General features: G+C 37.8%; 1 protein-coding gene and 1 pseudogene across 8 annotated transcripts in view; one reads left to right on the top strand and one right to left on the bottom strand.

The window, feature by feature from the left end:
* Mpp5 (membrane palmitoylated protein 5) overlaps positions 1-15,773 on the bottom strand; it is a 113,055-nt gene that overhangs the window by 65,191 nt on the left and 32,091 nt on the right. The window lies entirely within an intron of this gene.
* LOC101577355 lies at positions 537-752 on the top strand (annotated as a pseudogene).

A 15,773-nucleotide genomic window follows, 5' to 3' on the forward strand; every position in this document is an offset into this window, starting at 1 on the left:
TTTAGTTTATTTGTGTGTGTGTGTGTGTGTGTGTGTGTGTATGTGGCCAGCTCAGCCCACCAGGGGGCAGCGCTGGCTGGCATGTGGTGCTGGGTGATTGAACCGCGGTCCCTGTGCTTTGCTAAGCTTGTTCTAAGTAGGTGCTTTAGACCACTGAGCCATCTCACCAGCCCCCAAACAACTTTTTTAAAACAACCACTGCATAAAGCGAAAGCACAACATAATGACATCATAAAAATGCCCCTCTGACTTGCTGTGGTAGTGGACTCATGTACAGACTTCACTATCTGATACCAAAAAGTGGACAGCTCTAGCCAATACATGTTTACCGTAACGCATAAGTTCTAATTTCCAACAGTGAATAATGCAAAGATCTTCATAAAACTAGCCATATCCAAAACTAGGAAATTATACATCAAAATTGAAATATAATTGAGCTACCTATACAAGGTTGGATAGAAGTTATAACTCAGTAAAGAAGACACAATTTAAACAAAACAGCCGCCCAGCCGACTGGAGCCGGAGCCGCTGTCACCATGTCTTCCGGGGCCAGCGTGAGCGCCCTGCAGCACCTAGTGGAGCGGCTCAAGCTAGAAGCCAGTGTGGAGAGGATCAAGGTTTCCTAGGCAGCTGCAGAACTGTGGCAGTACTGCATACAGAATGCCTGCAAGGATGCCCTGCTGGTCGGTTTTCTGGCTGGTAGCAGCCCCTTCCGGGAGCCCAAGTCCTGTACTTTACTCTGCAGACCGTAAGGAAGTTCATTGAGGAATCTCTTCAAGCACAGTGATAAACGACTCCCTCCAAGTTTCAAGAAAATGCTTTTGTTTCATCAAAAGACTTTTAGATATTTCACACCTTTCTTGTGGCCGGGCCCAGAAGCCAAATTTCTACAAAAGTTAATAATTTTCTACTCAAATAAGTGAGTGAAGGAGTAGGGTTTTAAATAGTAATGGCCTGATTCTTTTGCCGAAGTGCTTCATTTTAGTAAACAAGAACCTTATCAATAGACCTCTTTCATAAATGAACTATTGGTAGTGTCATTCCTGGAATACCATGCATGTTTTATTTATTGAATGTTTACATTTAGGAATCAAAACTATTTTTGTCTATTAAAAATTGAATATTTGTAATTTGTTGTTCCTAAGATTTTTATACTATAATAAAATTTGTTCTTTTCTCATGAATTTACAATTATCAAAATCAAAAAATATAATCTAGGGGAAAACAGACCCTTATACATTTAGTGTTTTAATTTTTTATAATTGGAAGATTTATGTTTAACACTAACCACAGCAGATATTCCTTAGTCAACTTGTTTGAAAAGATTAATGTTTCTCTTGTGTTTGAAGCATCTGATCCTTTTTCTTGTAGATTTCTGTAGCTTATAAGAGGTTGCACTTTTAAACAACACTACATTATTTCACGTCCTGAAACAATACTTAAAATGCAAATGACATGTACAAGAGTGCAAATAGTTAAAAACAAAATAATGTGAAAATACTACAACATAAAGGGATTCTTGATGCCACAAGTGTTTTATTTGGATGGTGTGCCTTTGATTTTATTTGAGACACTGTTAGACATTTTATTTCTCTTTGTAAAAATATTTGAAGAGTTTGGGAATAAAACCTCTGCTGAATTCAAAAGAATAAAAAATAAAATAGCCTCAAGATTTAAGTGAAAAAAACTAATTCTTAAATTACAGTTAAAAAAAACCAAAAAAACACCCTTTTAAAATAAGCATTTAAGGGCTGGTGAGATGGCTCAGTGGTCTAAAGCACCTATTTAGAATAAGCTTAGCAAATCAGAGGGACCATGGTTCAATCCCCCGGCACCACATGCCAGCCAGCCCCGCCTCCTGGTGGGCTGAGCTGGCCACACACACACACACACACACACACACACAAATAAAAATTAAAAAAATAATAAAATAAAATAAGCATTTAAGGGGTCAGAGAGATGGCTCAGTGGAACAAGCGCTTCCCTGGAAAGCGCAAGGGCCTGAGTTCAATCCCCAGTTCCGCCAAAATAAATAAATAAATAAGAAAGCATATAAAGTACACGAAATCAACTGAATTTGCTTAACTCAATAGGTACAATATTAAATTAAAAAAAATAAGTGCAAATGTTCTGGGTTTACTTTAAGTTAAATACTCTGACAAGTCCTATAAAGGCATTTCTAAAATTTTACAGTTTATAGTTTACATTTCAGATAGAACTACTTTTATTTGTTATCCAGATAACAGCATTCCAAAGAACCTATTGCAGTTACATGGCTTTAAAACTGACTATATTTAACACATATTGCCTAATAAATTTGTAAAGAACAGATGCAAAATTTCCTTAATTAAAAAAAAAAATCTTCAAAATACAGAATGTAATAAAACAAGGGTGCTGCTGGGTGTGGTGGCCCAAGCCTAGAATCCCAACACTCTGGGAGCCTGAGATAGAAGGACTGGAAATTTAAACTCAGCCTGGGCAATTTACTGACTTAGCAAAACCTTGTCTTAAACTTTAAAAAAAAAAAAATTTTTTTTTTTAAAGGGCTTAGAAGGTAGATCAGTGCAAAAGCTTTGGGTTCAATCTCCAGTACTATACCATAAAAAAAACCAAGAAGAGTTTAAAGCACCTGCTCAGGCAGATGCAGGGGCTGGGGTCTGATCCCCATCTTGCTGTGCCAGCCCTGCCCCCAGAGGTGTGCTGAGACAGCAACTGAGACTGTGAGGCATGCCTCTAATCCCAGCACTTAGGAGGCTGAAAAAAGAACCACTAGGAGTCTCATCTATGTAGTGAGACCCTGCAGACTTTATACTGTACTAAATTTAAAAAAAAAGCATATGGGCAACAAATATTATAACTTTAAGATATATAATCTGCCCTCATAGCCAGAAAATGAATGGTAAGATTCAGGTGACTCAATCACTTGGCAAATGTCATTAGCTTTTTTTTTTTTTTTTTGTACCAGGAATCAAACTCAGGACTTTGTGCTAGCTAGGCAGGTGCTATGCCACTGAGCTAAATTACCTGGCAAATGTCATCAGCTTACAAAATCCATTTTCTTCAGAAGTAAACTTTCACAGACTTAGCAGTTTTTTCAATTCTGGCAAAAAGTACATACAAAATACATGTGCAACTGTAAAATTTCATTAATAAATCCTTACTCTTATCCTATTATTCTGGATCATATAATTACCTTAAGATGAAAATAAAAATTGGATAAGGACAAAATAGCTCAAAAAAACTTGTCACACAATTTTCTTGTTATCACACAATTTTCTTGTTCTCTATACCTTGAGGTATTCATTTATCAAAAATTTTTAAAGATTTATTTCCATCTAGAAGTGGTGGTACATGTCTCAAAAAAACCAGAAAGAAGGGCGGGGGGAACGATTTATTTCCAAACCGGATGCCTATGTGCAAGAATGAAACTTGGCCTCAATCTCATACCATATACAAAAATCAATTTAGGTACCAGTAATTCCAGCATTCCAGGAGGCTGAAACAGGAGAATCGAGTCTGAGCCTAAGGCAGGCAATATGGCAAGATTCTGTATCAAAATAAAAAATTTTTTAAGAGTTGGGAATGTAGCTCCGTGAAAAGGCTCTGGGATCAATCTCAGCCATTTCTCAAGAGAAAACACACAAATAAGACAATAAATAAGCGGGGGAAAAAAGTTTAACACTGCTAATGACTAGAGAAATGCAAAGTAAAACCACAATCAGATATTTATAATTTCATACTATCAGAATGGTTATTATCAAAAAGACAAAGACAGCTGAGTGTTAGCAATGCTGATGAAGAAAAGGAGCTCTTTACAACACTGATGGCTGTAGCAGGAAGACCACTTGAGCCTGGGAGTTCAAGGTAGCCTGGGCAATTTGACAAAACCACCTCAAAACAAAACCAACCCCAAGCAACTCGAAATCAGATTTTTTTTTCTTTTCTTTTCTTTTTTTTTTTTTTTTAACCATTCCTGGGATTGAACCCAGGACCTTCAAGTACTTATTCTACTGAACTATCTCCCTGGCCTCTGTTGTTATTATTTTACAAATGAGAAAGAAAGAAAATGTAAGTCATTTTTCAAAATTATACAAATACTTAGTGGTAGGGATTTTAAAAAGAAAAGAGGGGCCGGGGAGATGGCTCAGTGGAATAAGCGCTTCCCTGGCAAGCGCAAGGGTCTGAGTTCAATCCCTGGTTCTGCCAAAAAAAAAAAGAAAATCAACCCAGTAATGATCACCAGCAGAAATGATAAGCATGATGGTGCCCATTTATTGAGGCATGAGGAATGTTGCAAGTTTGAGGCCAGCCTGGGCTAAAAAGTGACCTCAAGGCCAGCCTGAATGGCATAGTGAGATCCTCTCTCAAAAAGACAAAAAAAAAAAAAAAAAAAAAAAAACCAGGACCACAATACAGCAAAAGCAAAGGGAATAAAAATTACTGCCAAATAAACTGCCTTACTCCATTTAGTGAGGTCAAAGAAAGCAGACATACTTAAAGAGTCATGTTCCAATACATGATACATTCCCCATCAATTGCTTACAATCTTTTTTTTTTTTTTTTTTTGTGGAACCGGGGATTGAACTCAGGCCCTTGTGCTTGCCAGGCAAGTGCTTATTCCACTGAGCCATCTCCCCGGCCGCCTAATTGCTTACAATCTTGCCAGAAACATAAAACATATAAAATGACATATTAAATAATTACATTAAAAATGGTCTAAGTGAGGAAAGAATAAAAACAGGTATAGACCAAACATTTAATCATCACAGTTAAGACTATTTACTAATGATGTTTTGTGTGTGTAGGACACTGTGCTATATACTTTAGACACAGTTAATCCTCAAATTACAAATTTAAGTAGTACTGTTATCCCAACAAATAAGGAGGTTTTTTTGTTTGTTTGTTGTGGTACTGACATTTGAACTCAGGGCCTTGTGCATGCTAGGCAGTCTACCACAGAGCTACATTCCCAGCCCCAACAAGTAAGGAGAGAGGTAAAAGAAGTAAGTATGTTTCAAAGAGCTCTACAGAATAAACATTCAGCAGTTTATAACAGGTACTTGTACATGATTTCATGTCCATAATGTCATGTAACCATGATGATCCTTTTTTACAGTAACTCACAGGGAATTTTTATCCTTATTTTACAGAGGATAAAAGCAGGGGAATTATTTAAATAGTCTGAATAACCAGTGATGGAGGCAGTGGTAGTAGGAAAAGGACAAGCACCAACACTCTTTAGGCATAGTACCAAGAATTTCTCATATAATTTCTCATCTAATCTTCCCAAATCCCCAGTTATCCTCACTTTACAGATAAGGAAAACAAATACGGAGAGGTTAAGTTGCTTCTCAAGGTCAGAAATCTAAACAACAGAAAGAACTTATGTCAAAACACAAACTCTTTAACTCTTGACATTTTAAAATTTTATTTTAACCAATGCTAAGAGAAGAGAAAGAAAAAAGTGTATTGGGGCTAGGGAGATGGCTCAGAATAAGCGCTGCCCTGGCAAGTGCAAGGGCCTGAGTTCAATTCCTGGTTCTGCCAAAAAAAAAAAAAAAAAAAAAAAATAAATTGATAATTAACATTAATTCTCCATATATTCCATATATTTTTGGTACCTTTGTAAGATTTTCTTTTTCTTGCCCACGAAGTATCTTTTTTTTTTTTTTTTTTTTTTTTTCAGTATTGGGGATTGAACTCAGGGCCCTGGGCTTGCCAGGCAAATGCTTATTCTACTGAGCTATCTCCCCAGTCTTGGAGTCTCTTTTAAATAACAGAATTTTAAGACAAAATCACACATCCAAAAACCTTGTTCTGTTAACCTGAAATTTAGCTTTGGTCTTAAATATTCCCCAGGAATGAAGAGGTTGCAATGTGGATCACCCTTCACCACGTTCCTTTATAAATCTGTGTTACCACTCTGTTAGAGAAGTACCGTGCTATATAAGGAACAGTGGAGAACAAAAGACCATGATTATTTTCAGTGCTGGGGACTGAACCCAGAACTCCATGCACAGTAGGCAAGCACTGTGCCACTGAGCAATCTTCCCATCCTCTGGAATTCTTTTTTTCAACTAGATAATTAGGGTCCTTAAAAATTTTTTTTCTTTCACCCCAACGGTCCTTAAATATTAATATGTCTTAGTGAAAAATGTTTTGTTTTTAACTAGTGAGAAATTCACTACAAGTTCATATCGAACTTAAAAGTTCAAGGTCTTTGAAGATATTCAAGACCACACAACATTCAGGGCAGGAACTGGTTAGAAGCCAAATAGTATCAAAGGTATCAAATGATTGGTTACTTGAACTGCCCCACTATCACCTTCAACTCCTTAGTAATAAAAGATTAAATGTAGCCAAAATGCTTGCAAAGTTTTTGAATAAAAGACACTAGGACAAAAGATAATTTGTAACATTTTCAAATTGGCTAGAAATATATTTTTAAACTTATACTTTAAAATGATCTGTAATACAGCTTTTCTGTATATGGCTACCAACCAAGAATATGTAAGACCTAGTTGGAGAATAAGAACAGTCTAGACAAGGAACAGAGCCAGTGTAAGAGATAGAAGATAAAGCCAGAGTTAACTGAATGCTAAGCTGAATTATCTGAATTTTCTCCTGCAAGCAAGAGGAAACTATAGGTTTCTCAGAAAAGAACAAAATGGCTTTTTAGAAAGTTAAGTCTACACTACAACAAACTGACAAGGGAAAAATGTAAGTAGAGCAGACTGTAGACAAAGTTTTAATACTTATATGTCAGAAGATAAAGGATGTAGCAAAAAAAAATATAATAATAATTGAAACTGTATTTCAAACAATGATTACTAAAAGAGTGATTTGAAGAGACTTGGAGACCAAGAGCCAAATATATAATCCTACAATAATGAATGGAACAATACAGTGTGGGTGAGTTATGGAAACTTTAAACAGGAAAATCCAGTCAGGTCATCCTCTACTTGCATGGATGGAGATAAGAACCAGAAAAGAGATGGCAAAATGCACTTCAGAAGTACTACAATAAAGTGGAAATTTTAACATATTATTAATGGCTAGATAGACACTAAGGAGATAGGCTAGAAATACTTGTTTCTAAATTATTTACAGCAGGGCTGGGGAGATGGCTCAGTGGAATAAGCGCTTCCCTGGCAAGCGCAAGGACCTGAGTTCAATCCCCAGTTCCGCCAAAAATAAAATAAAATAAAATAAATAAATTATTTACAGATTCACTCATGCTCTCATTGTGACCGTGGAGACTGAACCAAGGGCTTTCATACTAAGCCATCTTCCCAGTCCTTTTTTGTTTTTTTGGCGAAACTGGGGATTGAATTCAGGCCATTGCGCTTATTCTACTGAGCCATCTTCCCGGCCCCTCCCAGTCCTTTTTACCACTTTTTAAAACTCTGCTAAATCTCTCAGCCTGGCTTGAATTTGTGATCCCCTTTCCTTAGCCTTTCAGAGTGCTGGGATTATGTATTATATTTGTAAAGCGTTTTGGCTTCTACTGCATATTTCAAGCATATTTTCCAGTTTGAGCTCAGATATTCCCATCTTTCAAATACCTAGACACTGATATAGATAGAAGTGGACGACAGAAATAAAAATCTAGATGGGTGACACTTTTGTGGACCCACAGTGCTATGTTACATTTCTATAAAAGGACACACCATGCTTGACTATATACCTCCTTAGATGATCACACAATTATGTTACTTTTTGCCTTTAAAATAATCAGAGAACATATTCTCTCAAATGCTTCATATTTATATGTGTTAACAGACTTCAAGTTCACAGTAGCACCTGACTGCATTAGCAGTTATTCTTCAAAGTTCCTAAAAATTTGTTTAAAAAACTGAGTTAAACAAGCAACAGAAGTAGTCAAGTGAAGATGGAGCAGAAATGTGTGTAAATTTTCCTACTACAAATGAAAAGTGAGGGGAGATGGCTCAGTGGCATAAGCACCTACCTTGCAAGTGCAAGGTCCTGAATTTGAGTCCAGGTACCCCCCCAAAAAAAGAAAAAAATGCAAATGAAAAGTGAAACTAAGCTACCAACATTCCAGTTTTCTAGTAAAGCTAATATAAAAAGTATTATTTTCTATTCTGCATAGCTCTGATTTCAGTATGTGCTGCCAAAGTTAGTCAAATGTTTTAAATTGATAGGCTTATTTTTAATACTGTAATGGATTTACAGCTTAAAAAATGAACAGTGCAACAGACTACCCACTGTTAAATTAGCAAACCTCCTATGATAAAATTTAAGTAGTTTTAAGTCATTCTTATAACATTGCTACTTAATTACATCAACTCCCCTCAATTCTACCTCCATGTTGCATCTTTTCTCATTACTGAGACAAAATACCCAACTCCCAGAGTTAAAGCAGGAAAGGTTTACTTTGCTCACAGATTGTAGAAGTTTCACTTGATAGTTCACTGGCTTCAAGACAGAACAGAATGGCAGAGGGGTACCCCAGAGAACAGTTCATGGTGGACAGAAGACAGATGGCAGCAAGCAGCACAACAGCAGCCCTTTCTGTCCCTTACAAAGGGACAGGCCAACACCAGGGTGGGCCTTCCCATCATGCATACTGAGGACCATGCCAGCCAATCAGTGGACTAATTTAGTAATTATACACCCTTGATCCCAGCATCACACACTCTATACCACCTCCAAAATGCCCATCCATGATTACATGAGGCTCTAGGGGGATAGGTAGGCAAAAGCCTTAACACTCCATAATATCTCAGGTATTTCCTAGCTTCTCTCTTCTGATGCCACTATCTTACACCTTACCCACATTATCTCTTATACAAGTTTTTCTATGAGTTGCTTAATTAGTATTCCCAACCTTAATCTCTTTCCTTGCTGATCATTTTACACAGTATTGCCAGGTTAACTCTCCTGAAGCATCCCTATTACCATGGCAATGTCCTTTCTCAAGTGTCCATGGTCTTTTTCTTTTTTAAGCTATTGTTTATTGAGGGTTTACTAAGCACTAGGCTAAAACTGGTATGCTTCACCTTATTTAACCCTCTCAAGTCTCCTCATAGAATTTTATACCTTAACTTGGTAAAATATGCAATTTGTTCAATACCAAAAACTAAAAGGTAGGTCCAGTGAGATAGCTCAGTGGACTAAGCACCTGCTTTGGCAAGTGCATGAACCAGGGTTTGATCCTTGCTCCTGGGTATGCTAAACCAGCAACTGAGTCCTGTTATCTCAGTGCTGGGGAGGCTGTAAACAGGAGGATCACTATGAGTCTGAGCTGCACAGTGAGACACTGTACCAAATACATAAAATGAAAATAAACAGAAAACCAACTAAATGGTACAGGTAGGCCTGGATCCATTTGATTCCAGGGTACTTAACCAATAACTTTGTAGGGTACCATTCAATGCTTCAAATTCCTTGGCCTGGGACCGGGGAGATGGCTCAGTAGAATAAGTGCTTGCCTGGCAAGTGCAAGGGTCTGAGTTCAATCCCCGGTTCCGCAAAAAAACAAAAAAACAAACAACAAAAAAAAAAATTCCTTGGCCTGACATTCATATTTAGCTCCCTTTGATGTAGTCATAGAAAACTTTTCCTATTTTATTTTTCCCTCCCCTCTTACAAATTAAACAGCTTACTGTTTCCTACACAAGTCCTATAATTTTTCCACCTTAATAACTGTCTGCCGTGCTGACCCCACCCCTGGGGTGCACTGAGACTGCAATTGAGACTGGGCACAGTGGCGCACGCCTATAATCCCAGCTCTTGGGAGGCTGTGAACAGGCAGATCACTACAAGTAGGATCTAGTAGTGAGACCCTGAACACCCTATAGACCCTTCCCTAAAATTAAAAAAAAAATAAATTTTTTTTTAAAGTAACTTGGCCATAATACTATAATTTCTCATACTCAGAAAAAAAATCCCATCTGTTCACTGTTTTTTTAAGCTGTAAAATTTTCCGCTTCCAATCAGTGTCTTATGAAATTGTCCTAAATCTACCTGGTCTACTTCTACACCCTACCCTTCTACAGTATTTAATCTATGTCCCTGCTCTACCAGTAATTGCATATACTGACATCAAATATTTGTTAGTCTTATTAACTCAAATAGACAGCAAGTACTTTGATGCAAAATGCATGTCCAATTCGTATCTGATGAGCTTGTATTTTTATGTGCAATACAGCAATGCCCCACTGATGGGGCAAAAGAGACCCCATTTTAAAGGAGGGTCACTTAAGTTCACTTAAACTATAGATAAACTCACTCTTCTACCTCCTCCTAGGTAGCTAGTCATAAACCCACTTAGAGAAAACCAGGGTCATAAAATAGGAACATAGTTAAAATAACTTGGGGAACAGTGCAAACATTAAACTAAAATGCCCTAGAACAGAGAGATGGTCAACAATGTCTGGGAAATGTAAACTTCGTGGCAATTGTGTGAAATTCTTATAAAACTCTTGAAAATGAGATAATGTAGTTGCTATGGAAACCTGCAAAGTATATAACCTGGAAGCAAAATTCAGGTGGGTACCAACAACCTTGGGAGTCATGACCCAAAATCAGGACATGAGTTGGTCCGAGCTCACAATAAACACTTCCTTTTTCCTGTGCACTTTTGTCTTTTCTTGGGGGGAGGGGGGGTTTATCTTCGCTCATTGTGATCTGCTCCTACACCACCACACTTCACTTTCTACAGCTTCAATTATAGTTAACAAGAAAAGTACAATACATCTTAAAAAGAAACCACATTCTTGTAACTTTGAGAGCCGGGGAATGAAACCCAGAGCCTGGTGCATACTAGGCAACTGCTCTACCACTAGGCACTCCCGCCAGTCTCGCAAAACTTTTATTATAGGATACTATCATAGGGGCCAGGGAGATGGCTCAGTGGAATAAATGCTTCCCTGGCAAGCACAAGGGCCTGAGTTCAATCCCCGGTTCTGCAAAAGAAAAAAGAAAAAAAAAAAAAAAAAAAAAAAGGATACTATCATAACTGTTTATCAGTTACTTCTGCTAATCTCTTACCATCCCTAATTTATAAACCAAATTTTGTCATAGGTATGTATAAATGGGAAAAAACAGTATTTATATAGCTTGATACTATCCACACTTGCAGGCAACCACTGAGGGTCTTAGAATGTACTGGAGGATAAGGAAGGACTATTACACATTGTGTTACTTGTGAATATAAATGAACGTTGTTATTCATACTTTTACAATTATAGTTAAGTCAATATGGACTACTCATGGATGGTGAGTTGGCCCATACAGTCTGCATACACACTTCAGAAAAAGTTTGTATAAATATTTTAATAACTAAATTTATGAGATATCATGAGAGTAATACTCACCTTTATGAGTATTACTAAAGGTGCTCAATGTGTGAGGTGCTCAATGTAGTAGCCATTAGCTTCTACACATTTTTTTCTTTCCTGAAGTGCGTATACATTTTTGACACTATTTATGAAATACAGATATTCCCAAAATTAATGTGAATTCAAAAAGAATTTAATGGTTTGTATTAAGCACTTAACACAGTCCACCTCCTTTTTGAAAAGGTTGTCCAAGAATTTTTAATTTTATTCACTTTGGGCTAAAGTAAAAGTCAGACCCCAGTAAGGAGTACATACATGTAGTACAGAAACAGGATGTATGGCTGGAGCTGGCGCTCAGTGGTAGAGTGCATGATTAGCATACACAAAGCCCCCGATTCAATTCCCAGTGGGGCGGGGTGGGGCAAATGAGGTGTATGTATACATTATATATCCAGAGAACTAGAGTACTTTTATCACAATGTTAGAAGTTAAAAACCAAAGGAAAACAATTTTTTTTAAAAATGTATTTGGTACAGGGTGTCACTACACAGGTCGGATTTTTAGTGATCCTCCTGTGTCAGCCTCCCCAGAGCTGGGAGTCTAGGCATGCAACATCACACCTGGTCTTGGTGGCCAGCTCGGCATGCCTGGGGCAGCCTGGCACACATGTGGTACCAGGGATCAAACTCAGGTCTTTGTGCTTGCCTAGGCAGGTGCTTAGACCACTGAGCTATCCCCACGGCCCCAATTTTTTTTAACCTTTTTAGTTTTCAGTACAAAGTCTTATGCATGTCAGGTAAGTGCTTCACTATGAAACTACATCTCCACCCCCATTTCAGTTTCTAATGCATTCTTTTGCTGTTCTCTCCAAGAAATTTACAGTAAGAATTTATAGTAAAAATGATTCTTGCAAGTATTGTAGAAGAAAAAAACTGATATGTTACTCTGCTATAAAATTTATATATATCCAGTGTTAACAACACAGAGACACAGATGTTACATATTACTGACTTTATAAAAGAAAACAAGGGCCAGGGAGATAGTATGGCCATCTAAGTGCCTGCCTGGTAAGATCAAGGACCAGGGTTTGATCTCTGGTATTACATGTCGTGTAGGCCCCACAATGAGCTGGCCACCAAAACCAGGTGTGGTAGCACACCCCTACGATCCCAGTGCTGGGGAGTTGGAGACAGGAGGATCACTGCAAGTTCAAGCTGAGACCTTGTACCAAATAAATAAAAAGATTTAAAAAGAAAACAATATAGCCAGCTAATGTGGGGCACACCTGGAACCCCAGAGGTATGGGAGGCTGAAAGAAGAGTATGGCAAGTTAAGAGCCCAACCTGGAAACTTACTGAGGCACCATCTTAAAATTTAAAAAAAACCCAGGAAGGAATATAGCTCACTCTGAAGGTCCTAGACTCAATTCCTAGTATTATAGAAACAGAAAATACAAATACCAAAATAATTATAATAATCTACACAGTATTGTTTCAAATTAATGTTCCTGGGGGCTGGTAGATGGCTCAGTGGTCTAAAGCACCTACTTAGAACAAGCTTAGCAAAGCACAGGGACCGCGGTTCAAACCCCCAGCACCACATGCCAGCCAACCCCACCCCCTAGTGGGCTGAGCTGGCCACACAAACACACACACACACACACAAAATAAATAAATTAAAAATTTTTAAAAAAAACAAACAAATTAATGTTCCTGAAAAATGAGAATAACAGATTCACCATTCCTACTTTCCAACTTTTATAATTTGTGTATCTTATAAGATATTCACACAAAAAAGCATGGGCTACTTATGTTGGAAAAAATATGAAAATATTACTTTAAAAACGAACAGAAAAGCTGGGCATGGTGTCATGCCTATAATTCCAGGACTTTGGAAGCTAGAGGAGGAGCTGAGTTCAATGGCAGCCTGCACTACAAAATGAGTTGAAGGCTAATCTGTACTACAAAATGAAAACTGTTGCAAAAAGACAAGAAAAAAAAAGGTATAATGTCAGAACTGGGGGTCGACTCTGTGGCTAAGCACTTACCTAACGTGTGTGAGACTGTGGCTATGATCTGCAAAAAATAAAAGGTCAGGTTCATAAAACTCATTGCATTGTTTTATCATGTTAATGACTCACAATCACATTTAAATAACCCTAGTTATAAAACTCATATGGTTATTATTTTGTTTTCAATGTATTCCTAAAGATTTTTTCCATCTCTTCAAATCAACAATTTATGCTAACACATGTGTCTCAAAGTTTTATGCCTCTAGAAAAGTACTATAAGATATTCCAACTTCTGACCCTAAGTGATCTGCAGTTTACTGAAAGAAAAAAATATGCTCCAAAGGTCAACAAATTAGTAGATGATTACCTCTACCTAGATGGTTTATTAGTATGCAAATAAAAAACAACACTGGAGCCTGGCATAATGGCCAAGGCCTGTATTCCCAGTGTGAGGGAAGCTGAGGCAGGAGAATCTTGAGCTTAAGGCCACCCTGGGTTACACAGAGCATTCAAGCTGGAGAAGTCTACAAATTGAGACCCTGTCTCAGAGAAGGGGAATGGAAAAGGAGGGGAGGGGAAGGAAGAGAAGACTAGAGTCAAGTCGAGTTGAGTCCATGGGGGAGGCAATGCTCTGACACTGAATGAATACTAAATAATTATTTTAGAATTTTCAGAACAAGAATATTAAACAAAATTAAGATTAATAAAGTATTAGAGTTATCTATACATTAGAAGGGGCAGAGATTATTTTTAAACCAGAAATTGGGTTGTGTCACCTGAAAACAAAAAGAAAATTTGACAAGGTGGGCTGATGAGAATACAGAATTAACTACATTTAGAATCCAGTGAACTTTTAGTACTGTAGCACAGCTGGCTGATTGCAGAATAATGTGATTTTGACCAGACTGCCTTAAGAGGGAAGACAACACATGGGGATATTCTAACTAACAAGAGATACAAGCAAAAGATCAACATAGGTTATGATACTGGAAGTCCTAGAGTTAAAAAGGGGACCTAAGCTACATTTGAGTACAATGTTAGTACTCAATATAAGTGTACACTTGGAAGGTCATTGTCCAAAAAACAAAGTTGTTAAGGCATTATCTTTTTTCTTAAGAACTTAAAATCTAGCATAGAAATCAAAAAGTGACCAAACCAACCCAATACAATTGCAGTGCTACTTGATAAATGCTGTAGCACAACTATAGAAAATGCCTAAAGAGCTATCTGTAGAGAGGGAGAGGTTCTTTTTTTTTTTTTTTTTTTTAATGTATTTGGTTGTTACAGGGCTTCACCATGAAGCTTGGACTCATGGCAATCCTCCTGCATTCAACCTCCCCAGCTCTGGGATTACAGGTGTGTGCCACCATGCCTGGACTCTGGCTGGCTCAGCATGTGGTGCCCGGGATCAAACCGTGGTCCCCATGTTTTGCCTAAGCTTGCCTAAGCAGGTGCTTTAGTCTGCTGAGCTATCTTGCCAGTCCCAATGCTTGGCACCTCTTTCTTTTTTTTTTTTTTTTGCAGCATTGGGGATCCCATGCCAATTAGGTGCTTATGCCACTGAGCAGTCTCCCTAGACCCTTAGAGGTTCTTAAAAGAAATTGTATGAAAAGAAAAGAACATAAGGACTAAGACTGATATGAAAAATATATTATGCAAAGAAAAAAGAAAAAGATTAACACAAGTACATTTTGACTTAGTAAAATTAAACACATACTTTATCCAAACATAAGATTTTAATCGCTATAGTTAAACTCAGCTACAGAAACTGTGTCATCTAAAGTCCATTTTAAAATATGTAGTATGGGGAGGGCTGGCCAAATAGCTCAGCAGATTAAAGCACCTGTGCTGCCCCCCCCCCAGCACTGTTGAAACTGCAATTGAGACTGGGAGTGGTGGCACACGCCTATAATCCCAGCTCTTGGGAGGCTGTAAACAGGTGGATCACTATGAGTTTGATCTAGTAGTGAGACCCTGAACACCTGTAGACCCTTCCCTAAAAAATACAAAATAAATAAAACAAAATATGTAGTGTGGGGCCCAGGATATGGCTCAGCAGTACAGCACCTGCCTGGCAAGCACAGGGCCCTGAGTTTGATTCCCAGCACCACCAAAAAAAAAAAAAAACAACAACAACAACAACAACAAACCCAAATCACAAAATTAAATAAAATATGTACTGTGGGTTAGAGTGTAGCTCAGTGGTAAAGCACCTGCCTAGCATGTGCACGGCCCTCAGCTCAATTTGTAGCACTATTAAAAAAGAGGAAAAAATGCATAGGTTAAATGACCTAGTGAAAAAACAACTTGGAATATTTGAATCTCAAAGGAAAAGAAACTGGTAAAGCTCAGTAGAAGCTGGAAGTGATGATGCATGCCTGTAATCTCAGCACTTTGGTGGAGTACAAACCCAGTCTGGACAATTTACTGACTTAAGACTATTTAAAAAAAAAAAA

The sequence above is a fragment of the Octodon degus genome, unplaced genomic scaffold (assembly GCF_000260255.1).
Source record: "Octodon degus isolate 3935 unplaced genomic scaffold, OctDeg1.0 scaffold00007, whole genome shotgun sequence".
In the NCBI taxonomy this organism is placed as follows: Eukaryota; Metazoa; Chordata; class Mammalia; order Rodentia; family Octodontidae; genus Octodon; species Octodon degus.